Source organism: Myiozetetes cayanensis, unplaced genomic scaffold (genome assembly GCF_022539395.1).
Source record: "Myiozetetes cayanensis isolate MyiCay16 unplaced genomic scaffold, myiCay2020 scf1, whole genome shotgun sequence".
In the NCBI taxonomy this organism is placed as follows: Eukaryota; Metazoa; Chordata; class Aves; order Passeriformes; family Tyrannidae; genus Myiozetetes; species Myiozetetes cayanensis.
Genome location: NW_026086604.1, coordinates 50,212,603 through 50,239,389, shown reverse-complemented (window position 1 = coordinate 50,239,389; position 26,787 = coordinate 50,212,603). Strand labels below are relative to the sequence as shown.

At 44.1% G+C, this 26,787-nt stretch overlaps 2 protein-coding genes across 9 annotated transcripts in view; both read right to left on the bottom strand.

The window, feature by feature from the left end:
• The window catches only part of MTCL1 (microtubule crosslinking factor 1), a 104,434-nt gene extending 97,659 nt beyond the window's left edge, over positions 1-6,775 (bottom strand). For 3 of the 8 annotated variants that reach the window (XM_050324337.1, XM_050324300.1, XM_050324319.1), the window contains exon 1: positions 6,326-6,770. The gene's annotated coding sequence lies outside the window, so the exon portion shown is untranslated. Of the gene's footprint in view, positions 1-6,325 lie in introns of all 8 variants that reach the window. The other 5 variants (XM_050324346.1, XM_050324290.1, XM_050324310.1 and 2 more) reach the window with 5 other exon arrangements.
• Positions 6,776-11,323: 4,548 nt separating this feature from the next.
• The window catches only part of RAB12 (RAB12, member RAS oncogene family), a 50,354-nt gene continuing 34,890 nt past the window's right edge, over positions 11,324-26,787 (bottom strand). The window contains exon 6 of the mRNA XM_050324366.1: positions 11,324-26,787. This exon is cut by the window's right edge and continues 13,448 nt beyond it. The gene's annotated coding sequence lies outside the window, so the exon portion shown is untranslated.

Sequence of the window (26,787 nt, the reverse complement as noted above, 5' to 3'; positions counted from 1 at the left end):
AGTCTACCAAGCCTAGGGTCACCTACAAAGGTGAACTGGCTGAAAGAGGAAAGCCTGTGTGCAGTTTCCATCACTGTGTAGCCCAAATACATACTGATGGGTCATTTCTCATCTGTACCGTGCAAATTGAAGACTTGCCTGTCAGAAGAGAAGCCATTATCTCATTAATACCTTTACTGATGACACGCTACTTTATTATTGATTTAATTTGTAGTGAAGTATAATTAAGGATAAATTACAGGAATATGCCTTGTTTATGATTCTTGGAGAAAAAAAAAAGAGAGAGAGAAAGAAAAAGAGTCAGGCCATGCAACTATTACACTAAGTAACCCATTGTCATCTGAGTCATTCCCACTGAAATGACCAGGAATACTTGCACAACTAATGGGCTGTGTCTACCGGCCAGTCTGGTTATGATCCAGGTTTGAAAGTAAATTTTCCAATCATCTCCACCAACTGCACACTCATTCTGCCCACAGAGGATGCAAGAAACAGATTCCTTCCAAAATGAAATAAACAGAGACCTACACTCCAAGGGTGCACCAAATTTGCTCCATTATTTGAGTCCTCTGGACAACTGTAAAATGTATGCACAATGGGGATGCTTGGTTCAAGCAGCTAGACTAAATACAGTCCAAAGTAAGACCCCAAACTGCATGTAAAGACAGAGGTAGGGGCACTTGCACCAGTTGCATTTAGGTCAGCCTGGTGATCTACCCTTACTGAGCTCAATAACTGGCTAAAATAGAAAAAGCTCTTAGAGCTTGAATAGAGCCTAAACAGTGGAACCCAATAAGTAGTTGAAAAAAACCCAAATTATTTTAGGGAGAAAAGACATGCAAAAAATAGCATAAAAATATACATGAACACTGGATTTATTACTATGTGTTTATAGTTATGCATATTAGCAAAGTCTTTAGGCTCCAGTGAATTAAAGCACATCAGTGTCCCTAAGTTTTATAGTAACTCAGAAATATCTGCAAACTAGGAAGGTGAAAATACACAAAAGCAATAAACTGTATAGTATTCAAGAAAATGCAAATGAAGGATGAAATTCAGTTGTCTATATAAAGAATGGGTTTATTAATTTAGCCAAAAGTCATATGTACAGATCATGTCACTACTATTTTCCAAACAGAAAATTATTTAATATATATTTAATGAAATGGAGAGTGAAGAAGGGAGGAAGAGTGGAAATTATGTGGGTAGCTGCTGTTGCACTGGTGAATCCAGAGCTTCTAGAAAGCCCTTGATGAATCCAAGATTCATGAACTATGATTTTATGTAATCTCTGTTTTTGTATTTTAAATATCTCAAACTGTCTGCATGTAGGAGATGCTGCTGCTAAGGAATAAACACATCCCCCGTATCACTTTACAGCAGAACTGCAGTAGGGATGAATATGCTCTAAAAAGCTTTGATTGGGAAGAAAGCAACAACCATAATTTTTGCCTCTTGCAAAATATGTTAATGAACCTGAAGTCCCTGGGCCCCTGATGTTATTATACAGCTCTCAAATCAAGCTGCTTTACAAGTCATGCACCAGTCTGATGTTGTTTGAAGCTTGTGCACAAAATAAGATCAGAACTAAAAAAATTGTAGGACCGTGAGCACCTGTTGACTGCAGGGCTGGTTTAAGTTTGTGGGATCTGAGAGCGAGAGGAGCATCTGGCAGCTTTTCTGCTTCATTCAAGCATCAGCTACGGTATTGTCTCAACACACTTCCTCAGCTGGCGCTGATGAAGCTGTTTGAGCACTCATCTGGCGGGTGCAACATTGATAGCATCTATTGAGGGCCACCAAGGCAAACTATTGCCTGGTGCATCACACAGCTAAACTCCTCCAGGCAGGGTAGGGGCTGACAGGGACACAGCTGGGGCTAACAAGGCACATGGCCTCGCTATTCTTCCCCAAAGTGACATCTCCCTCCCGACAGCTGACCATCCCTCTGGCCCAGCCCAGCCATGCAGGTTTTGTGCCCCAGGCAGGATTATCACCTTCTCTTTGGGACTGCCAGTCACCAGGTGGGAAAAGCAGCATGTCAAGTGGAGATGGGAGATAAAAGCTTTATTTTGCTAACCCTGGAAATTGTCACTAAACACAAAAAAATTGGTCCCATCACTTTTGCTCTGCAAAACCCTTTGACATCCACAAGTTCCTGCAGGTTAATAAAAGAAATGGTGGAATTACTACTTGTGAGTTCAGCTCAAACCTACACTCCAAGAGTTAACGGGAGTCAAGAAATACACTGTATTCTCATAAGACACACATTGTGATTTTAAACAAACATGAATGTAGTTGAGTGTATCAGAAGGGAAGAAGGGGGCTGGGGTGGTTCCTTATTCAACTTATATCTGGAATATGTCACAGATACAAATGAATACAGAAAGAAGAAAGACAAAACAAGATAAACAAGACTGTTATCTAAACAATCCAAGATAGCTGAGAATGTATTTTTGTGTTAGTCCACATTGTAGCAGCATTTCTGGCATGCTGAACTTACTCCAACACAAGCACAAAGAGAAGGCCAGGTAAAGCAAAGCACGGCAAGCACCAGTTTCACTGTAAGGGCTGTAGGGAGTGTCACACCTCATGTAGGAGGCTGCTTTCACATTATAGCCATGAAGGATGTAAAGAGAAAAAGGGCATGTGTTGTGACTAAAACATCGGTTTCTGCTGGCATGTTTATTTAATTACAACAGCCTAAATTAAAGTTTGGCTGAGACAAAGCAAGAACGTGTTTAATTGCTAAAATTTGGGCCCTCTTTCTCAAGATCATTCACTCTTTAGAGGGCTCTATACCACAAAGAGCTTCTTTTCAAGTTTCCCAAGGATTTGCACAGTGCATGACACTTCTCCACATGCTGGACACTTCAAAGTAATCTTGAAAAGCAGTCACTTGTGTGGGCAGTATTTTGCTGCTAACAGGACTGACTAGCAACAACTAAAACTTTACCTACCACACTAGCAGTTATCAATGACCTCCTGGCTCTACAGAGTGAGGCACCACAACAAAATTTCTTTCTTCAACATCAATAGATAAGTGACACCTCTTAAATGTTGCTATAGCATTATAGTCTTCCCCCACAGGTAGCAGAAATTATGTTACACAAAAAATACTTGAAACTGAAATAAATCACTGATGAAACTTCACAGAGGTAGTAGAAGAGAGACTTCTCAATGTAAACACTTCTCCTCGGCCACTTCACCTACAAGCTTAGCTTTAGCAGCTAGTTAGCAATTGCTGGAAACAAAGTATCATCTAGAATAATGACAGTCTGGAAATACGTAAGATGGAAACTTGATATCAGGTTGAAATCTGGCTTGTGGTATATGAAGTCCGAGAAGTTGGCAGCAACAAGAGTTTGCTCTGCAAAGGCTTCCATGGAGCATTCTGGGAGACTTTCTAGCACTTAGTAAGTAGAAATAAAAACAAATAATTGTGTTTGTTTCAGTTTTTTTTTTCATTCTGGGAACCCTTTATTCTCCAGTAATCTTTAGCACTAGGTCTATGTGTGTGTGCATATATGCATGAATGTATGTATGTATGTATATAAATATATATATTCTACAACCTGTATTAGACATAAAAGTTACAGTAAAGACCTTATTATGTAAAAATTAAATTTCCCTGAAACAGACTTTATTATGTGCACTTACTGCTGCACTCCAGCTGCAGGGAGGGATAAGGAGGAGTGAAAACTACAAAATTTGGCACATGGCCATGATCAGATAATTAACAGTTTCTTATGGGATTTATCTAATCATTTGTCTATTTACAATTGACAGCATCCCTGTTATCCCTTAGTCCCCTCTGGAGAAACGCAGCTCATGTCAATGTGAAAATCATGCAGAACAAACCCACAAGTAAACAACTCAGGCAGTGCTGCGGTTTTAATCTGCAGAAGTTTTTTATAGGTTTTCCTAGGAAAGGAAAATGAGGTTTGAGAATTCTCCTGATAATTTTTGTACCTCTCCAACCATTTTGAGAGTAGCAAAACTATTAAAACCTCCTGCACCCAAGGGGCCAAGGAGAGCAGACAATGTATGTATTTCCCTCAGAACAGGCAGTAGTCTGAGTTCACAGCTTTCCAGGTACTAGGATATGTCCACTGGAAGAAAGTAGTCTGTATTATCCTACTGATCTCAGAAAAAATTTTAGCCTGAAAAAGTCATAGCCCAAATCAAAAAAAGGTTGGGACACAATTGCTATAGATGAAGACATCAAGGTGAAAGACCTGAAGACACTGTTGCACAGGGTGAAAAATTTGAAATTATGCAGAATAAAGTTCTTTACCCAGGACTTGCCAATGTCAGCCAGGTCCCATGATCACAGAGTCCCCCAGGTGGGACATTTTAACAGTGGTCAGTCCTACACAATTCAGAAAAACTCATTTTTTCAGTTTCCTGTAGTTAAAAATCACTTTAAATATAAAACAAGAGGGCTTAACACATATTTTGTAATGGGTTAAAGTATTACACTTGTGCAAATCCTGTAATTCAAAGAGATGTTCCTAGACCCCATGACTTCTAATAGTGCCAGTTACCTACTCCTAAAGAAATTCCTATTATCAATTCCAGTTTCATTACATCTCCTCTTGCTTCTGGGCTGTCAAGTAAAACAGAAGCTTAAGATAAAGGTTCTCTGTGCTGCTCATCTTTTTATAGACTATTACATTTCCCTACCACACTCCAGAGTTTCTCATCCAGTGAGTGCTATAAAAGCTCTGCTATGAGCCAATAATTTTTATTGGTCTAGTTCTCTATTATCCTTTTCTAGATGACCAGCAGTGCCCACAGTATTTCAGGTACACTCACTGACCTGTGTAACAGCTACAGATCTATAAAACATTATCAGATTTTCTTCATTATTCTCTGTTCAGTTCCGTCTGAAATCTAACATAATTTTTGCCTGCAGATTTTCATTGCTCCTTTTTTCATGATGCTCATGAGTTAATGCAATGCACTTAAATAGAAAAATTCATACCCAGTCCTTCTTCCCTCCAAGTGTTTCAGATTTTGACTATTAAGATTCATTTCCCATCCTCTGTCTTCATTTTTCACTCATTTCTCAGAAGTTAAGTTTATGATTAAGTTCTGTCTGGTCTTTACTGAGCTTGACTTAGGCTAGAAAAACTTAATGTCATCTGAAGATTTTGCTGTATCATTGCTCGTTTCTTTTTCCAGTTCACTAAGCAGCACCAGACCCAGCAAAGAACCTTGCAGCACCCCTGCTGTTACCCTTTTGCTATGCTGAACATCGTTTCTTGTCCCTTAGCCAAAACCCCTTAACAAGCCTAGTCTGCATCTTTACCACCCTTCTATCCCAAGGTTATACACCAAACTCCAGTCCTTCAAGTAAAACTCATGTGGCTTTCCACGGTTATTTTGCTTGACAACAGGGTGTTTCCAAAATCAGGGAACAAAGATTGTTCTCACCAGAGGCAGTCAAATGGTACAGTGGCTGTGGTTACGAGATTATCTCAGTTTATCTTATTTATAGATCTTTATGGACGTAGCTTCTTTGCTGTGCCAAAAGATCAGAGTATAAATACAGTCCCACTAAAGGTTCCCATAGGTCAACCCAGCTCAGAGCATGCCTGAATTGAACTTTTCTGCTTCTCCAAGCATGGATGCATACAGATGTATTTTTCTACCTGTACAAGGATGCAATGACACTTTTTTATTGCTGCTCTTGTTATTCTATTAGCACTTCACGGCGAATGGGTTCACTTTCCAGTGATAAAGTAACACAATAAACAAAGCGCACAGTGCTGCCATCCTTTTCACATCAAGTGAGGGAACCGGTTTCTTTGGCTTTTCTTAAAGGGTCATACTAAGGAAAACAGTTCCTGGAAAGCAAAGTCCTGCTAACCAGTAGAGTGTTTGCGGTGCTTTGGAAAGAGTCGGGGTTTGCTGAGCTGCCACCACGTCAACCAAACGTAACATTGCCGCGGTACATGTTGCACCGGACTGACGTTCATCCAGCCCCCACAAATCGAGCTATGCAGGGATGCAGGAAGCCGAGATCATACGTTTAAATCCCTTATCTGCCCTTAAGCCGTGCCGCGGTCCCGCTTCTCGGGGGCACGGGGGGGAGGGGGAGGTGAGAAGCCCAGCTGGCTCTCCCTGCCACTATCTTTCTCCTGCAGGTGAAATTAGGCATTTGGCCCGGCGGGTGCGGGGGGGTCCCACAGGAGGTGACTCCAGGAAGCGTTAATCCACCCGCCACCCCCAGCGCGGTCCCTGCATTCCCGAGAAAGGGGGGGCCGCGCCTCTACCGCCCCCTTCCCTTCCCCACGGCGGGTCCGCGGGCGATGCTCACCTTGAGGTACTCGTTCTCCGAGCGCAGCTCCTCCACCTCCCGCTGCAACTCCTCCGGGGCCGCCGGCGGCGGCTCCCCGAGGCTCGGGGTTCGCCCCCCGCCCGGTGCCGCAGGCAGCACATCCCCGCGGGAGCCGGGGGCCGGCGGAGCTCCGCGCCCGAGGCCGGGGCCGGCGCGGGGCGGCTCGGCGGTGGGATGCGCGGCGGGATGAGCGGCGGGATGCGCTGCGGGCGGCTCCCGCTCGCGATCGCTGGAGCCTGTGCCGGACTCGGCGTCGCTGCTGGCGGCCGGGGCCAGGCGCTGCTCGTCGGAGAGCGGCTCGGAGGGGCAGTCGGAGAGATCGGAGCTGCTGTCCGTGTGGCCGACGCGGGCCAGCGCCGCCGCCACCGCATGGCCGCTGCCCGCCGCGGCGCCCCGCTTCGCCTTCCTGCCCTTGCCGGGCGGCGGGGCCGCCTCGCCGCCGGGCTGCCGTCCCGCGCCCCGGCCGCCGGGGCCGGGCTCCGGACCGCGGGCCGCCCGCTTGGCGCAGGGGACGGCCTTGGCGCCCGCCCTGCCGACGGCGGTGCCGGCGGCGGCCGCCTTGCCCCCTGGGCGGCGGGGCGGCGGGAGAGGCGGCCCGGCGCTGCCAGCAGCCCCCCGGGCGGAGGGTGTGCGCCCGGGTGCGGCGACGGGGGTGCCCGGGCGGGGAGGCCGGGGGACTTGGGGGGCGCGGGCGGCGGCTTGGCGGCGGCGCGGGCGTGCAGGTCCTTGAGGAAGGGTCTGGCGGGCGACGGGGCGCGGTGCGGCCGCTTCTTCTCGGCGTGCGGGTGGTGGTGGCCAGGAGAAGGCGGCGGCGGCGGCCGCAGCGCGTCGCCGGGCCCTGGTCCGGGGCCGTTCAGCGCCTCCATGTCGCGGGCCGGGGGCGGCGGGGCGGCAGCGGCGGCCGCGGGGGCGCCCGGCGGCGGCAGGAGCGGCGGTCCCCGCGGGGCGCAGCGGCAGGACGGGCAGCCTCCTCCAGCCTCCCCGCTCGCTCTCTCATCACTTCTGCTTCTCCCAGCCACAGCCCTCACACTTTTCTTTCTCGATCTCCCTCTTCCTGCCCCCCCACCACCTCCTCCTCCTCCTTCTTCTCCTCCTCCTCTTCGTCGCTCTCTCCCGAGCACTGATTTGTTTCAATAAATCGAGCCCAAATCCCCCGGTGGCAGCCGTCTCCTCCTCCCTCTCCTTCCCCTCCCGCTCCCCTCTCCGCCCGGCTCAGCTTGATGCTGCTCAAGTTGTGATGCAGCCCAAAACACAGATCCTTTTCCCTTCCCTCCGAGGCAAAGGCGTGTTTTGCCGGCTACCTCCGCCTCCACTTGCAAGCCCCCCGCTCAGCCCACCGGCGCCGCTAACCCCATCGCTGCCCGCTGCCCCAGCCCTGGCTCCAGCTCCAGCCGCCGCCTCCGCCCGGCTCCTGAAATAGCCCCGCGGCTGCCGGGGCCGCTCCGGCGCGGCTCTGCCCGCCTGTGCGCAGGATCCGCCCCCTCTGTCAGCCAGCCAGGCTGCTCTCCTCCCGCCCGGCAAACTACTTTCCTCGCACGCTTTATTATAGGGGCGCCTCTGCCCGCCGCTTCCTATCAGAGAGCCTCATCTGGGAAGAAATTTTAATTTCCCAACCATGAACTGCATAGTGTTGCCCGTTTATTATATTTTTTCCCCGAGCTAAGACTTCATGAAAACGCTCTCTCCAGGGACTGGCAGCAACAAAACAACATCCACTGCATTATCTCTCTGCTCAAGGCAGAGCAGACACAGGTTCACCGAGAGGCAGAGCTGCGTATCCGACGGCATCAGCAAGTTCCTGGCTGTGGCTAAACTACAAAAGGCACGAACCTGTCCTTTTGGAGCACGGGGATATAAAATTACAGCCCTTACACTTGCAAAGCACCTGGAGAGTAAATGAAAGGGAGGAGAGGCTCAGGTGTGGGAAAGAAGTACAGCCTAATGGGGAGAGCAGAGCAGCTCTGGTCGGGATGTTTCCGATTCCTCCGCTCGGGCGCAGCGGGACCTTGGAGAAGCCGCGGTGGCTGCCTTATCTGTCAGACGAAGACGGTGAATGTGTGCTTAGCTCCTGAAGTCCTTGGGAGGCTCAGATCACCCACGTCTGAATGGCAGGGACTGCAGCGTGCTCTGGGGAGGACAGTCCCGGGGGGTTTGTGAGGGCAGCAACCTAAAGCGCTCCAGGCCCCCCGTTCCGCCCAGCCAGGCTCAAGGCATTACGCCGAAAGGCAAAAGCCCCAGGGGCTGCTGGAGCTTGAGGGCACCGGGCACCACGGGGCGGATGGCCAAGGCGAGACCACGCGGCTGATGCTGGCAGTGCCGGGCCGGGGCCGGGGCCAGGCCACGTTGTCCGGGGAAGGAGCGGGATCGCTCGGGCATCCCTGGTCTCCTTCTCCCGGTAAACGATTCCTACTGACTGAGCAGCACCGGCACTGCCGTATGAGTATGCAACAGGTAGTCCTTACTTTGTAAAGGCTGCAGAGGTGAAAAAAACCCCACAAAACATTTAAATCAGATCTGTATTTACAGGTCTCCAGGAACTGGGAGCAACTCGACGGCACCGCCCCGGGCAGCCGGCGTGGGCAGCGCCAGCCGGGACAGCGCGGTGATGAGCGGCCTGCCGGCGGGGCGGGACTCCAGGGCGGCTCCAGACCCCGGGAGAAAGGCAGGGCTTGGGGCGGCAGCAGAGAGGGGGAGGGGGCCAGGGTCCCTCCCTGTCCCCGGCGGCGGGACAGGTCTCGGCTGGGCGGTGTGGTCCTTCCGCGAGTGGGCAGGCGATGAAATCCCTGCTCCAGGGCAGCCAGCGGGCGATGTGATGCTGTTGTTGGGTGGATTTTTTTAATCTCTTGACAAGTTTAGCTTCTCTTAGTGCTCACACTTTCCAGTCGTTGGCATCGTTGCCGGATAGCTCGGTTCCCACATGCAGATGTGCCTTCCAGGTCACACGGCAAAGTACCTTTTGTGGTAAAGATTGCACTTGCTGTTGCCGATATGTACATCCACTAGAGCTACCGGGAGGATTTAGTTGGGTCAAGCCCATTAAAAATTATAGAAAATACTCTGAGGAGAGGAAAACACAACAAACCCGCTCACAGATGTAAGCCCCCTCATTCTCTCTCCGTGGGCAGCATCAGTAATTTACTTGATTGGGTGAGATAACCAGTGTGTAGAAGCAATATGAAGTGACTGAGCTGATTTAGAAGAATGGCTTATGAAATACATACTACAGTTACATTTTAATGACATAGCATTTGTGTCAGGCCATCACACATTATCAGTGTTTCCTAACCAGCTGTTGTGCTCCTAGTTGCGTTTTTTTGTTTGCTTGTTTGTTTGGGGGAGGGAGGGAGTTGTTGTTTTGGGTTTTTTTGGCAATACACTGCTGGTCAGTTCAAGTAATTCTCCTTCACAAGAATGCTAGAGAGTGAAAGAGATGGCAAGTGCCATAGTGAGAAATAGTAATTATTATGGAAACACTATTATGGAAGTTGTCCTACATGAGAGGTATCAGAAAGGTTGTTTTGTGCTACTATATCCGCACTCTCACTTGCTTTTGGCTATAAATTCCAAGAGTATATGGGAATTCTAGCTTCACCTACTAGATTTTCAATGTGTTTATGTCTGTGATGAAAGGGGAACCGCTCTGTGATAATTTATGAGTACCCTGTTTTGACTTTGCCCCATGAACAGAACGGTTCAATTCAAAAGGAAAATGAAAGGAAAAGTATGGCTCAAGATAAGCCACTTTTCTACAAACAATAGCTGAGGGACAGTGCCAGGCTTCTTTGCACTGGAGGGGAAAAGAATTAGGAAAGTGAAAAAAGGAGCACATTCACAAAAGGCTGAGAATTGTCTTGGAGAATTAATCTGAGACACTTGAGTGCCTGACAGAGCCCAGTTTCCTGTGGTTACCTTGTAAATTTTACATTACAAATACATGAATAAATGTATTTTAAAAATCTTATTTATCTTTTTTCCCCCCACTAAATACTTTGTTTCAACTGCTAAATGCTTTATGTTTATGATGTCTGTGTTATATCACTGTCCATCACAGACCACAACATCCTGCAGGCAAAGAGGACCAAAACTCATCCTGACTTCTGAGGAGGTGCCCTTGATAAATAGAGACTCAGAATAATTAAAGGCCCATGACATGGCAAGGTAACCTCAGATCAGAAAGGAGACTGGACAGTAGATACCTGTGTAAACATGTACTTTTGTGTTCTGTTCATCTTCCTCTCATTGAAACATACAGTAATGTTCGCTGTCCCAGGCAGCTCCAGTTCAACCACGTGTCTTAATAAAGTGATTTATTTACATTAATGCACAAACAAAAGAGGGCTGTGGCACTGAAAACATGCTGCAGCAGAACATGTTAGATGGAGGCAAATGCTCAGTCACACCAAGATCCCTTTATGTTGTGTTGGCAGTACAAAGCATCTAATAACAAAGAAATGCAGCCCCTGTAACCCTCCCCGGGCACGTGCACGGCTGGGTGCAGATGGCAGATTTGTGTGGTATGAGGCCAGCTGTAGTATTTTGGCTGTGTTCCTCTGTCCTCTGCTGTCTGAGCGATGCCATTTGGAGATCCCTCCAAGAGTGGTGTAAATAGGCATGGCGTGAATGAGAATAAGACCCTAATATGAAAGCTAAGTACATACCACAGAAATCTCCACTGGGTTAGGCAAATGCCCAGTAAGGATTACTGTTATCATATTACTTATTTATTTATATCAAACCATTTTTTCCTCTACTTAAAACTTGCTAATGGTTCTCATAGGAACATGCAGGCACAGGCTATCATGACCACCCTAATTCTCCTCTCTCTTTCTTTTTATTTGCTTGTAATGTCCAATTGTTTTCTCTTATCGTAAATTAGTCATACACTCCCTCGTGGTGGAGCAGTTTCTTATATGCTTGTGTAGTTCTTAACATAATAGGACATCTGGGTGTTGGTTGAATAATACAAATAATCAGACATAACACTTTTATGATCCATTTATTTTGGCAATGCTGATATCCTTTGTCTGATTAATGCTGACATTTGATAACTGAGTTGTATTTGCACAAATAATTATGAAAAGTAGATGCTAAGCCTGACTACTTAGATGAGCTATCGCACATCTTACAAAGCATAGGACACCGTTTTTGGCAGTGCAGGACTGTCTAAATTCTTTTCTAGGGCTGAGGCACGAGAGAGTTTACAATTGCTTAGAGAAGATGTGAAGAGGCTCAATCTAAATGTAAATTTGTCCCTCAGCCAGCCCAGCTTACAGTAGCCTAAGCTGTTATTTTCTCCGATTTCAAATCCCTATTTGAGATCTCCTTCAATGACACCATAAAAGCAGCCACCTTATAATGGCCAGGCTCGGAGTTATAAGGGAGCACTGATGTTTACGGAGCTAAATCAAAATAGTAAATGAAGACACAAATGCATCCATGCAGGCCATATGTATGGATAAGCCAGCATCAGTCTGGTTGAGTCTATCATTATTGCCCCTTTATATGTTGCAGATCATGAGCTGTAATTTCTTTGTGGCCACGTTGTGCTCTGTGATTATACCATCCCAGAGGAATCCTAATCAGGGCCAGCAGGTGTTACGGTGACACGTTAACAACAGCAACGAGGCATAGCTTCAACAGAAAAAATGTGTGACATCTTCAAGCTCACAAATCCCTTTTTTTTTTTTTTTTTGCAATCTCTCTGTCAACTGCTATCTCTCCCTGGGGAATTCAAAGCCCCAAAGACCTTTTTTAAAGCTTTATTCCTGGTCCCAGGAGTTATACCTAGATTGTCACTGCTTGCTCCTTATTTGTACAAAACCTGGTTATTAAAGGTCTCAGTTCTTTACTGGAGCTTCTGTCCTACAGTAACAATATTCCTAATTGCCATAATTCAATCAGGGAATGGAAATAATTACATGACTAGGTCATATAAGGGACTTAAGTAGTAGAAGAGTGTCAGGAGACTTAAGGCACATTAATCCAAAACTGTCATCCCCCAAACCCCATCACCCAAACCCACAGACTCATAACTCTGTTGGTAATCTTAATTTTGGCCACAAAATCTGCTCATCCTGGATGAGCAGAGCTTTTTCCTTGTATGTGTCCATACCTGCTCACTCAGAGACAGCAATGGAGCCCCTAGGTATCATGAGGTCACCACTAATGCTTTCTGTAGGGATTTCTGGTAGGGATTGGAGTCCATACAAAACACAGCTTTGATGAGAGAACAGCAGGACCTCACCTCTTGCAGAGGGCCTGGTGGCCATGTGGCAGGGCAGCAAGTGGGAAGTATGGCTTTGAAGCCTTCCTCGGACTGCAGGAATTAAAGACCAAACCCCCAGATACCAAGGGGCTGTTGGGGCTCACTGACTGCTATCAGTAATTCCTGCTGGTGCTAAGCCTTTGTGTCTTTGCGTGTGAAACCTCCTGGGATCAGGCTCAGGCTGGGAAGCAAACACGGCTCTTGCACCCTTGCTTGGGGGGGAGAGCTTGGGTGTTCCTGTGCAAGCAGAAGGTGTTCCCATAGGTGAGGCCATCCTTCCCTTCTCCAGCACAGAACTACCCACTCTCCCAATTCCTCCAGCCCTTCCCAGGCTGAAATCTACAACCCTGTTACAGGTGGGTGTTTCCAGGTGTGTACAATTCCTCTTTCATGTCCAATGGGAAAAAAAACCCTCAAAAATTAATATATCATGCCATCATACTAAGGGGCATCTGTGAACCTCAAATACTAGGAGCACATACCTTGCCAAAAGTGTTACTGCCTATTTTAGAATGTAACAAAGGAAACATGCAGTTTCCAATATTAATAAATTTGTACTTTTCCTTCTCACAAACCACCTGCCATGTAAATAAACAGCCACATGCACACTTTAAAATTTATCATCTGCTCCACACTGTCAGGCACAAGTACTTAGGATCTGCTAGCACAGCACTGCGTGCCACTCATCTTCCAGGGATCATTTATTGCCTTTCCACAAGTCTCTCTTTTAGAAAGTAGAATCAATACAGCTTCTTTTGTTCCTGGTTAACCCCTAAATGCTGCAGGTGCAGTTCAATCCAGGTGTTTTTTTGGGGGGGGAGGTGGTAGCTATGCTCAGTCAATACCTTGAAAGTCATAAAACATTTCACTGTTTTGAACTCCTGGATGTCTGATGACATGCAAAAGGAAGAGACTAAATAATTCGAGAATCACAGAATTTTAGAATCAATCGGGTTGGAAAAGACCTCTGAGATCATCAAGTCCAACTCTTGATCCAACACCACCATGGTTACTAGATCATGGCACTAAGTGCCACATCCAGTCTCACCTTAAATGGTGAATCCACCACCTCCCTGGGCAGCCCATTCCAATGTCTGATTACTCTCTCTGTAGAAAATTTCTTCCTAGGCACTTGGCCTTGTTGAACCTCATCCTGTTGGAATCAGACTATCTCTCCAGTCTGTCCAGGTCCCTGAAGAGCCCTCCTGCCTTCCAGCAGATCAACACTCCCTCCCAGCTTGGTGTCATCTGCAAATTTGCTCATGGTACACTCAATCCCCTCATCTAGATCATCAGCAAAAATATTAATCAGGACTGGGCCCAGCACTGATCCCTGGGGGACACCACTGGTGACCGGCCGCCAGCACTCTCTGGGCCCGGCCCTCCAGCCAGTTCCTGACACAGCACAGAGTGCCCCTGTCCAAGCTATGGACTGCCAGCTTTTTCAGGACTATGACGTGGGAGACGGTGTCAAAGGCTTTGCTGAAGCCCAGATAGACACATCCACAGCCTTCCCCTCATCCACCAGGCAGGTCACCTGATCGTAAAAGGAGATCAGGTTGGTCAGACAGGACCTGCCCTTCCTAAACCCGTGCTGGCTGGCTCTGATCCCTTGTCCATCCTGTAGGTGCTGTGTGATTGCACTCAGGATGATCTGCTCCATAACCTTGCCAGGCACTGAGGTCAGGCTGACAGGCCTGTAGTTTCCTGGGTCCTCCTTGCAGCCCTTTTTGTGGATGGGTGTGACATTCGCCAACTTCCAATCATCTGGGACCTCCCCAGTGAGCCAGGACTGTTGATAAATGATGGAGAGTGGCTTGGCAAGCTCTTCTGCCAGCTCCCTCATCACCCTAGGATGGATCCCATCTGTCCCATAGACTTGTGGGGATCCAAGTGGCTCAGCAGGTTACTCACTGTTTCCTCCTGGATTAGAGACGGTCTATTCAGCTTCCTGTCTCTGTCTTCCAGTTCCAGAGGCCAGTTGTCCTGAGGACAGCCTGTCTCACTGTTGAAAACTGAGGCAAAGAAGGTGTTAAGTACCTCAGCCTTTTCCTCATCTTTGGTGACTATGTTACCCTCCATGTCCAACAAATAATGGAGGTTTTCCTTGCCCCTCCTTTTGCTACTTGTAGAAGCACTTCTTGTTATCCCTAACAGAAGTGGCTAAACTGAGTTCAGATTGTGCCTTTGTCTCTCTAATTTTCTTTCTACATGACCTAACTATATTCCTAAACTCTTCATGAGTAGCCAGCCCTTTTTTCCATAGTCAGTAAGCTCTCTTTTTTCCCTGTAGTTCCTTTAAAATCTCCCTGTTCAGCCAGGCTGGCCATCTTCCCTGCCGGCTCACCTTTCAGCACACTGGGACAGCCTTCTCTTGTGCATTCAAGACTTGCTTCTTGAAGCATGTCCATCCCTCCTGGACCCCTTTGTTTTCAAGGGCTGTTTCCCAAGGTACCCTCTGAACCAGTCTTCTGAGTGGGCTGAAACCTGCCCTCTGGAAGTCCAGGGTAGAAGTTTTATTGCTGGCTCTATCTGCATCCCTGAGTATGAGAATCACTGAGAACCAAAGGCTGGCTTTAATCACAGGCACCAAAAGAGGAACAGCTCATTTTGGGTCTTTCTTCATAGGCAGTGGGGAGCTGGCACAGAAAGATAGCACTGATTTATCAGGTATTCAGTGAAGAAAAAGAAAGATGGGTCATGTAATTGTTTTTTACTGAAGATGGATGCTTTTCACAATTTCTGATTATTGAAATTGATATGCATTACTGGATATATTGTTTGCAAAATATAGTTTGATAAAATATCAACATCAGAAATATTTAACAGAATAATGAAACATTGTAAAAGCTGAAGAGACAGACTAATAAGATGATTGTTTGTTGGCAGTGTGATTAGCTTGGATATTCTGCAAGGGAGGTGTCACCTTACACTGAGCAAAACGTCAGTCAGAATATTATAAATTATCCATTTCTAATGGTACAGTTGGCTGAAGAAAGCTGCAAAAAAATCATATTCTGCACACACACACATACCTCTGATAACTAACCAATATCCCAATATAGCAAACATTCAGTAGGATTAACTTGCTAGATATATCTGTGCCAAATTTAGCAATTAGAGTCAGTATTTTTCCACAGTGTTCCATTCCCACTGTATTATTTCCTCCTACCCTTAGCACCTCTTCACACTATTTCTTTTCTGACCATGACTAAGGAAGCTGTTACCAGCAGAAACTAAATCCCAAATTTTTTTCATTCCCACTTCATTTCCTCCTAAGATGCCATGGGCAGACATGCCATAATCTTTATTTTATCTCTTTATAGTAATTTCAATTAATCTACCTCCAATTGATCCTAAACCTTTAGGACCTCTGACTTAAGAGCCAGTTCCCTTCAAAGCTGTTTTTTTATTTAAGTCTGGTTTTTGAGACAGCTGCTCCCTAGTTTTTTTCTTGCTTCTGAAAATCCCGAACAATTCCTTCTTACAAATAGTCTGACTGTGATGGTTTAGGAGCTGCTTTGTCCTCCATGCATCTGCTTTTCTGTTAGGAAAGCTGATTATTGAAGTCTGCTTCACACTTCCTATGTTTCCACATGGAATTTCCTCTCCAATTCTCCCATCTGAATTTGGGGCACAGCACTGCATCCCCATCTGACACTCTGGCTCTTGATTATGCAGCACCTTTGAGGCAAGCACATAGTTACTTCCTGTAGTTTAGACTCACCTGAGAAGGCTTCACAATAAGCTGAGAAAGCAATGGAACATGCAAACTCTCACTCATCAGTGCTTAAGTACCAAAAAATAAAGGCCCAGAAGAAGAAGAACCAATGAGCAGGAATGTGTTAACCTGGCATAAAGAGAAGCATAAGCAAGTAAGATTGATTTTCATACATCAGAGGGATGTTTGAAAAATGGACCACTGATTGTGGAGAAAGACCTACAATCTCAGCGCAACCTAAGTCCCCAAAAACACTACTAGGGGTATGTTCAGGGTTCTATGCTCTTTCAGTAAATAAGTCATCAACTTTAATTTTTGAATTTAAATAAACATGCTAGCACTTCCTATTCAGAAACTGAAGAGGAAGCTTTGTTTACTTTCTTAACTTATCTTGCAGTGTATTACAGTTTGTTTCTCATCAGAAGCAGAATGGATAGTGTTGTTGCCCCACACCTGTAATATGAGGTTCAACAATAAAGATTTTCACTAAAACAGAGAATTAGTATTCACTAAAAAATATTTTCAGATCAGCAGACTACCTGTAGATACACAAGAAGTGTCCTTAGCACTGAATTAGTAGATATTCAAAAAAGGCTCAGTAATTTGACACCCATTGTATCTTTACAACACTTCAGCACTTCTCTTTTCTGAAGCTAGATTGAAGCAGTTCTTTATATTTATTACATTTATTACCAGAAATGCTGGTGTTTCAGAAATAATAAGATACAATCTGATAACTAATTGATTTAGTGCATTTCAGGTTGCAGAGTTGAGCTCAGAACTGTGTTGAAGTGTCTTGCCAGGGCAGGAAAAACAAGGAGGAAGAAAAGTTTTCTAGTAATCTTATCTTGTAAGAAAGCTTGGAGTCTGTTCTCCAGCTTCTGAAGGAAGAAATATCTCTTTGTCAATTTCTTGCCTGGCAGTGGAATTAAAGCTCTAATAATCTTAATTAAAAATTGTGAGGTGACAGCACAGTGCTAGCACTGACCAGTCTTGTGATGTTAAATGTATATGAATGCCTTACCTGTGCAATAATTGGTCCAATATTCACACAAAGATCTTTCAACCTTAAAGACAAGATAAACCAAACCCTCAGTTTATTGTATATGTATCTTGGTCTGGGAGCGATTACAGGTTCACACTGCTGTCTTTTTTACACTGACACTGCAACTTCCCAAATGAATTTGTCCTAACCTTGGTAAGAACAGGCACTTGTTGCAGGGATGCCATGGAATGGGTGTTCCAGGAGTGTTATTGTTGTGGCAGGAGTGAGAACCAGCCCCCTTCACAGCAGGATGCAGGCAATGTTCTTCACATCTGCTGGCAGAGGTGCTCGCCCTGACCACAGTCCCTCAGCCCTGAGTTGTGAGAAGACAGGGCTGGGGTTCAGTTTTCCACTTTTTCTGCTATCTGTGCTGCCACGGGCTTGGCTGTCTTGCAAGGGTTTGTGTCCTCCATCCCCTGGCAGAGCCATATGAATAATCTGGGAGTGCAGGCTGGAGTGTGAGCTGGAGCCCTGCATATGCTGGCTCTGCTGCTTGTTTCCCTGCAGAAGGTTAAATCCACTGACTATGGTGGCACAGCTTGTGACTGCTTGGGTAAGACTAGATTAAGCCCAGAGGGAAAAAAAGAGTAGGAAGATCTCCGCTTCCAAGAGGGGGTGGCAGCACAGAAGTGAAATCACAAACCAGCTCCACTCTGAGTACAGATGATTCAGCATTGGATGTAGCACAGACATTAATTTGAAATAATAAAATGAAGCCATTGAGACTTCCACAGAACAACTAACTTTCTTCTAAATACCAAGAGCTTATGAAATGCACAATAAACCATTTACTTCAAATTTTCTGAAGAGTTTTGCTAAAATCTGACTTTGGAGGTTCTTGACAATTCATCTTGTCATGAGCCAAAAATTTATGGCAAGGTGGCAAGTACGTAGGGATAACTGGTAAAAATGGAAATCTGTCAACTGTTGAACTTGTCAAGGAATATCACAATACAATTGGCAATTTCAACCTGTTTATTTGCAATTTAGAAAATAAAGTGAACATCCTCATTCACCATAGTTGCTCATAGCAAAATACTATTCTGGTGGCTCAAAACTGTGACAGACTCTAGGAAAACCTCAATGAAATTAGGTAATAGATAATCTTGTAGTAAATTAAATTTAGACCCATGCAAGACTGGGGACTAGAGACGAGCAAATAATTCTTTCAAAAATGTATTCCGCATATTTGTTTTTTGCATATGCTTGCAAAATGATGAAGACACACACCCTTTCCAAGTGGATGAAGAATAGTTAGGCGATGGAGAGCAGGGAGGAGTGAGGGGCTGGTGGAGGCTCCATGAGACACCATAGCTGTGTGCAACACCTGTTGGCAGTGCCTCTAACAAATCCACCCCACATAACACAGACCTCTCTCGTACGAGCACGTCCTTCTGCTTCCTGTGTTTAGTGGTGCAGAAGCCATGCACCCCTCTAAGGGTGAGCAGCTTTGCTCTGAGGAGTGGCAATTCATGAGAAACACAGCAGTGCAGTTCCATTTCAACAGCAGTGAGTTTATGTTTATGCCACCTCTCATTTTTAATTCATGGATACATTAATTTTGTATCATTTGCATGATAACTAGAGCCCTTCCTGCACAGAAAGGAACACTAAGGATCCATTATTTTTATCTTTCCCCCCCCCCAGTATTCTGCTGTGCTGTTAGTCAACTTCTCTCCATGAATCAATGTTATTTTTCCCAAAAAACAGGCGTCTGGGATTTATTCTGGCAAAGTGCTGATATTAAAATTGGGACACTTCCCTTTGGCAATAAACAGTGAACAATAGTATAAAGCATTATAGTATGACAGGCATCACTTGAATGAAGAAGGATGCGCACCAGACTCATACTTTTTGCTGTCCGTCAACAGCAATGGATTCAGGTGTGGCAGTGTCTCTGCATGCCATACAACAGTTTGCCTCCTCATTTCTTTTGGACTTTTGTGCTAAAAATCTGTGTTGCCACATTCCAGATATGCTTATCTATTTTTATAACACTCCTATTCTCCACTGAAGACCAAGAAATATCTTTAACATCTACCAAATTGGTACTTGTTGCTAATTATTTTTAAGCCTACCACAATTTGTAAACTCTCTTTAGTTGCTTTAATTTTGGACTCTGTACACCATACTTCTTCCATTCAAGAAAAGGGTTCACTATCTCAGGAGGCAAAGCCATGAACTATTTTAACAGACTCCAGAAAAGATAAAAAAGTTATTAATGAATCCTGTGGTCTAGATGAACAGCTACTGTGCTCATGTGACTACATGAAATACAAAAAGAGGGTAAAAAGGCAGGTTCATTTTCAGCATTTAGAATCTCTTCTTTTACGATGCTTTCCCTTAAGCATGTCCCTGCCTTTGTTTATCTCCATCTCCTTTCTCTTCTCTTTTCTTCTCTTCTAACTCCTGCTCATTTGAAGTATTAAAATGCCCTTTGCCCTTTGGGCCACATTAGTCCTCTCTTCAAATTCTTCTTGCCTGCAGCATAATTTTTAAGGTCTTATCCTCCCAGCTTCGTGGGGTTACCCATGCTTCCTGCTTCTTTCCAAGCATAAAATATAATCAGGGTAAGAGAGATGCCGTAGGCCTGCAGAGTTTGAAAACATTATGTTTAAGTCTGGCAGTAGGTCAAGGCAGAGATGCAGATGCAAAGCTGCATTTTGGTATATATTTTATATATCTATAAATAAAGATTTGTAGTAGAGGTGAGCTGTGCAAATTACCTTGTGTGACATGACGGAAAATCTCTTTGCCAGGAAATATACCATCAAAAACAGAACAGGGAAGGAGGGGAAAAAGATAACAGGTGCTCAGTGAACTCATTACCTCACTGTGGGATGAAACAGGGTGACCAGGGAAAGCTAATCATGGGTACTTAGCAGTGTTTTCCTACCTTACCTCCTTAAGAGCAAGTAACACCCATTCACATTCACATCTCTTCAAATAAAGTTGCCTTTCATGATGGATACTAAATATGGCTTCAATCTCTCGTGTTTTTTCCTTTTTTTTTTTTTTTTTGTCAAAAATGTCACATTAATGGTTTTTGCCCTTGAAGAATTTTCAAGAATATGTACTGACTAGTTTGATGCAAAATTAGGAATAGACTAGGAATGCTCTCATTTCATATAATATTTGTATCATCATAACAGTCTTGCAACCTCATAGATCAGCCCCAAAGATAGAGGTCAGATTCTTAGTCTGTATCTCAATGGCTAGGTAATGTTCCTCTGAATAGAGGAAAATATAAACTACTGGGGAAAATTCATAGGAAAATATAAGCTGTAAACTCAGTATTCCCAGATGATACGCTTTACTTTTTATTCTTTGGTATCTTGGTGAATTTGCCCCTAAATCTGTGTTGCTACTGCATGTTTTATCTGATAACTGACATTAAATAATGCTAATATTTTGGCTGGGTATCATTGGTCTCAATTAGTATGCATATTTGAAATTTTACATTGTATTAAATGAAGAATATAATCCAATCAAAGCTATCAAATGTAAGGTTAAGAACTGAAATCTGTATTGTTAACTGAAGGCTACCACACACTACAGAGCAAAGTGGTTTAAAGAATACTATACAATACATGATGGATCTAAGCTTTTTAAAGCAGGATATGCAGGATTAGGGCTACATTTAAATCCAAACATGATAAAAGGAAAAAAAATAAATAGGCAAACCAGAACTACTTTACAGCAATGTTACATAAGAACTTACATAGGAAAATAATTCAACCCCGGGTTCTATCTTTTGATGGTATCAGGGGCTAAAAAGATATTTTAAAACATAATTCTTTTTTTTTTTTTTTTTTTAATTTGTCCTCCTCTGATCTGATATCATAAATATCAAAATACTTTAATCCAAACTGTATGGCTATTGCCATCACAGTGCAGAGCTCATTTTGTTTGTAAGCCTCAGTCTTGTATTTTCTGTTTCAGCACATTTCAGCTTCTCTTCAGTACCAGCTCAGCTCTGACATTTTGGGAGTTTGTGACCACTGAAATACTGAGCTTCGTGACGCTTTTCAAATAACTGCAGCACTATCTATACTACATTCTCTTTTCAATTTTGTGACAGATATTCTCAGCACTGACTCAGTCTTGAAGTCCCTTGCATTTTCAGGAAAAACTGCTAAGATTACGCTATCCTTTGGGACTATGTATACTGCCTACATAATATATATCAATTTTGTAGGCAGCTTATGGTAGGAACCATGTATTACATAAAGTTGAGTGTATAACCAATGCCCTTATTTAGGAATAACCCATGTTCTCACTCCTTCTGACTCCAGTGCCTGGTGGCAGACTGTGATTTGTTTGTGAGGAGATGTGTGGTAGCACAATAACATCTACTAAAATGCACTTGTTATTCCTGCCTTTCCCATTCAAAGATGAAGGCAGCAAGCAGCCAGCGGCGTAAGCTCTTTGGTAATCAAAATGCATAAGAGGCTCCTAGATCCTACCCATGTCATTCCATCTTCTACCTCCCTAGGAAGAAATGCTGTGATGGAGACGGCAGCATTATCATCAGGAGGGTACCACTGCTCCCTTCCTTCCCTCTCTCTCTCCCCAGTACTCCCAGAGAAATATGCTGCCTTTGGAAACTCACGTGCCAGGATATTATTCAAAGATTTATGGTTCCTGAGTCTCGCTACAGTCCGCTCTTGTGGCTTTGTTTACTTGGCAGAGTGAGGGAGGGAGGAGGGAACTGGATTAGCCTCAAAACCCCACAACAAAAGGCAGAAAAGCGCTGCCTTAGGCATTTAATAATCTGCCTTTCTAGAGAATTACTGAATATGCTGGAATTATCTCCTGAAAATCTGGTGTATTTTAAAATAGCAATTCATAGCACTTAAGAAGCATTTCATATCAGAATAGATTTGAAATCAACAGGAGTTTTGTTCTGACCTGGTAACCACTGTCACATACACATAAGAGAAGAACAAAATGTTCTGGGTTTATCGACTTTACCTTTATAAGCATAAACATTATGCTGATAAAAACAATCAGAACCACTGGGATGGGAGCATTTGAAAAAATAAAGGGAAACAATTCAGGTTTTTGGTCAAGTGAATAATTATCTTCCCATTTGTAAAGACCTTTACAGATGAAAGGGGACTGTATTATTTCCCTGAACATAACGTGGAGAGAGGACTGGAGTGGTGGTTTTGTTGTTTGTTTTCCTTTTTTGTTTTTTTTAAGAGAGGAAGAAAACTACCTACTCTTTGCTCATGGTATTGGACAGATACCATGCAGTGGCTCAAAACGCTAATTTGCTTAATTGCATTAGTCCACTCCCCTCCTGTTAGGGGAATTCAAGCTTCAATGGCAAATTCAACCTCCTAATGAGATTATGGTGACGTTCCCAACACGAGGCTGTGGGGTGGCTGTAAGATGGGCAAAGGAGCCACACGTTTCCTTGGTGACTGGCTGAGTGGTTAACCCTGGTAAGATAGGTTGGAGGGAAGAATCAGTCTGAGTGACAGCACTTCATCCTTTAAACTTCAGTTCACGGCTGAGCAAAGCAGAAATAGTGCCAAGCGTCGACCATGGGGAAATTACCCTTGTTTTAATCTCTGTCTCTTCCAGCTGACATCAGTAGAAGGGAACAAGACAAAGGACCTCAAGCTGTGGTTAAGATCATTAAAACAGAAGACTATAAAGCCATGGACGTGCCTGTACCATCAATTAAATATTAATTTCAGTTGAACGCAGACATTTTTCTTTGTTATGCTGTTTGATACTATCGTTATTATTATACCTTTAATCCATTTTATATAGTTTTATTCCTTTTTTAAGCTCCTTTGTAATGAAGGTGCCTTTTAGTCAGCTCCACCAGCTAATCAGATTGCTTTCCCTTCATTACTCACATTGAGCTTTTAAGGCCTGAAGCCTAAGCTAACTGGAATATATGTTCACGATTTAAGTAATGTGGAAGAGCTGAAACTATGCCAGAAGCACAGCACATAGCTATGTTTTTATTGCTGTCATATTGAGAGCAGGTGAGATGCTTTTGAATTAGGGGACTATTTCATCAAAAATGTGCACAGTTAGTGTACAGGAATATAACAGATGTGTTTATCACTCACAGATTTCAGTGGAAACAACTAACAGCCTTTTCTGACATTTGTCCAATAAATTAAGACAAATGCAGGGCAATGTTAAAGAGATTGTGTCTGTGAACCAAGAAAGACAAGAATTTGGGGGGGAGGTATATTATTTTTCCCCAAGGCAAAGATATTTCTGAGTCAGAGGACAATGCTGCCCATAGGCAACTAAGGAGTCTATAACCCACACACAGATCCCCCAAGCCTGGCTTAGTTCACAGCAGTGCAAATCTAGAGAATTTCCATTGCAGTCAGTTAAGTTAACCTGTGGTCAAAACCACTCGTAGAGGCAAAATTTTTTCCTCTTTCACAATACTGTGTACATGAGGAAAGATTGGAGGCACAGACCTGTGGGTAAACCTGAGTGAAGGGCTTCAAAGGCTACATTGACACAAAAGTGATAGAAAACTTACTGTGACCACTGAGCACCACTGGTGGGTGATTTGCCTCTCTGGTACGTGGCTGCTGCACAGGAATGTGGTGGTGGGGAACAGCAACCTGGTGCAAGGGCAAGAAGAAAAGGAGAGACCATTACTATGTGACACCAACAGCAGCAATTTCTAATTCCTCTACCCTCTAATTTAGTACCATCGAGAGTATCATCAATTGCTGAAATCTTTTCACTATTTTTAAACCTTAGGGAGCAAATGGAAATCACATTTTAAAGATGGAAACCTAATTAGGGTTTTTGAGAGCTAGTCATTTGCCAAAGGAGAAGTGACAAGGGCAGTTCTATATTCCTTACCTCTTCTCTCCTCTGGGAAGCTTTCTGTTGTGTCTGCTGCCAGTCCACACAGTTTTTCCTTTATTTTGGATTTATCTATGATGGCTCCCGGCAGACCAGTTTGATGTAGCTGGTCATCAGGATTAAAATGGAAGAATCAATAGGTTTTTCAGTTTGTGTTCCTGTTTTCCTCAGGACTTTTAGGAAAGCCTCTAATTCTTATAATCACATCTTGACCTTGGTTCCCAAGATCATCTATTTTTGAAGATACCTCCACTGTAATCAAAGTTGGCTAGTTATACATGTAGTATCTTTCATCTAGCTAGATTCAGATTAAAGGTTCCTGCAACATTTAGGGTGCTGAAGCAAATGGTAGGGAGGCTGTCACAGCTCTTACAGCCCCACAAGGCATGGGCATCTGCTGGGCATCTGCTTATGAGGACCATAGGCTTGGTGGCCCTTCCCATGGCAGCCCCTGCCAACCTTGCTCTGCTGGAGTCACACTTTTGCCTCCCAGAAATACCTTGTTACCCTCAACATGATCAATTGTCTGAAGTCAGTTCTTCAAAACACAATCTTCTTCAGTCCTTCAGTCTGAATATTTATGAAGTGAATGGCCACTTTTGCTCATTAGGGTCTCACAGTTCATGTGGGCTGACAGCAGCAGCCACTGTTGTGGCTGTGATGCATATCTGCTGCTCCTCCTCTTCAGATCTGGAATTTTTTTTCTGAAAATTTTTCCATCTCGGCTATCTTCAAGTTTCTTTGTTGTTTCCCATTGGTCTCGAGCTCAAGAGAAGTCATCCTGCTGTACTTCTGAAAGTTCATTGGGATCAGTAAGTTAATAGTTTAAGAAGCTGAGAGGCTGGGGAGAAAGCAAGATATTCAGAGCACCTTTTTAACGTATTTGATACATAATCAAATACAACCAAATATTTTGATAAATAAATTAGGAGCCTAATCTCTCTTGGCTTTCCTAACAGTGAAAGAGATAACTTGTCCTGGTTCCATTTGGTGGAGGAATCTAATTTAAGCATCCAGATTTAGATGAATTAAGTATATGATATGATGACTCCTTCCCACTCTTGTTCATTTTTCCACTGCTTACATGGGTGGGAAATTCAGATATATGTTACTATATTTTTTTAGAAACGTGATGTTGCCTCTTATTGTTAATGAGAAGAGATCAATCTCTGGAAATGTGAGAATGAAATTACACTCTTTTCTGGACTAGAGCCACAAGCTAATATAATCACGTAGAGCCTAGGAAAGAACTATGGAGACACCTGAACCTCAGATCTGAAACTCATGTGTATAATGAGAAAACCAGAACATTTATTAAATGTTTATTTAAGTAGGCTCAGAATCACAATCCCAACCATTTCTACTTTGGTCAGGAACAGGGAATAGAGAGTAAGGATGCAAACCCAGATCTCCACCCACAGTTTCAGTGGGAGAAGACATATCATATTCCCGCTGGGTTTTGCCATTGACTAATCCTGCAACATCAAGAATTTTTTTATTTGCATGATGAGGCCTAGGAATTAAAACAAGGTCTTAAAATGCAGCCACAAGACTTTTTGGAACTGAATTTTGGGTGTGTAACAGAAAGTCATGATAGTCTTTGGCTGTACTATGTTTTGAACACAGCTGCAAGCACACATGTAAGTCATTCCCTTAGAAACATCCATCTTGGTTATGGAAATACTTGGATTATTAGAAAATAACTACTAGTCATTATGAGAGATCACCCTCATCTAACCAGAAGGGCTGTGGAATATAGGTAATATTATGTGGAAATCTAAAAAAAAAGAAAAACAAAAAGGCTATGAAAGCAAAGAAATGCCAAGATACACCTTTGTTACGTTGCATTAGCATAAACTATAAATAGATGGGAGAAAATGCTCTCACAAATCCAATTCAGAGCTTGAGGAATTGCCTAATTACAGCCCTACCAGAGATGAGTGGTCAAGGACACCACCCTTCTGAATGCCAGCAACATTTTCAAACTACCTGACATATGCTTAGGTGCTTGGCCATCCACAGGGTATGAACAAGAAAGTATAACGTAATGGCCTTTAAGTAGGTTCATCCAATTGTCGTGGTTTAACCCCAGCTGGCAACTAAGCGCCACACAGCCACTCAGTCACTGTGCCCCTGCCAGTGGGACAGGGGACAGAATAGGAAGATTCAAACCCACAGGTTGTGATAAAGGCGAGCAGCCAGCTTCCCTTTCCAGTTTATATACTGAGCAAGATGCCATATGGCATGGGACATCCCTTGGGTCAGCTGGGGTCAGCTGTCCTGGATGTGTCCCCTCCCAACTTCTGGTGCCTCTCCAGCCTTCTCAGTGGCAGGGCACGAGAAGCTGAAAAGTCCTTGACTTACTCAAAGTTGCTCAGCAACAACTGAAAATATCAGTGTGTTATCCATGCTACTTTCATACTAAATTCAAAACACAGCACTGTATCAGCTACTAGAAAGAAAATTAACTTTATCCCAGCTGAAACCAGGACACCAATGTAGAAAATACTTACCTACATTAATGCATCTCCCTTTTGGTTCTACTGTCTTGC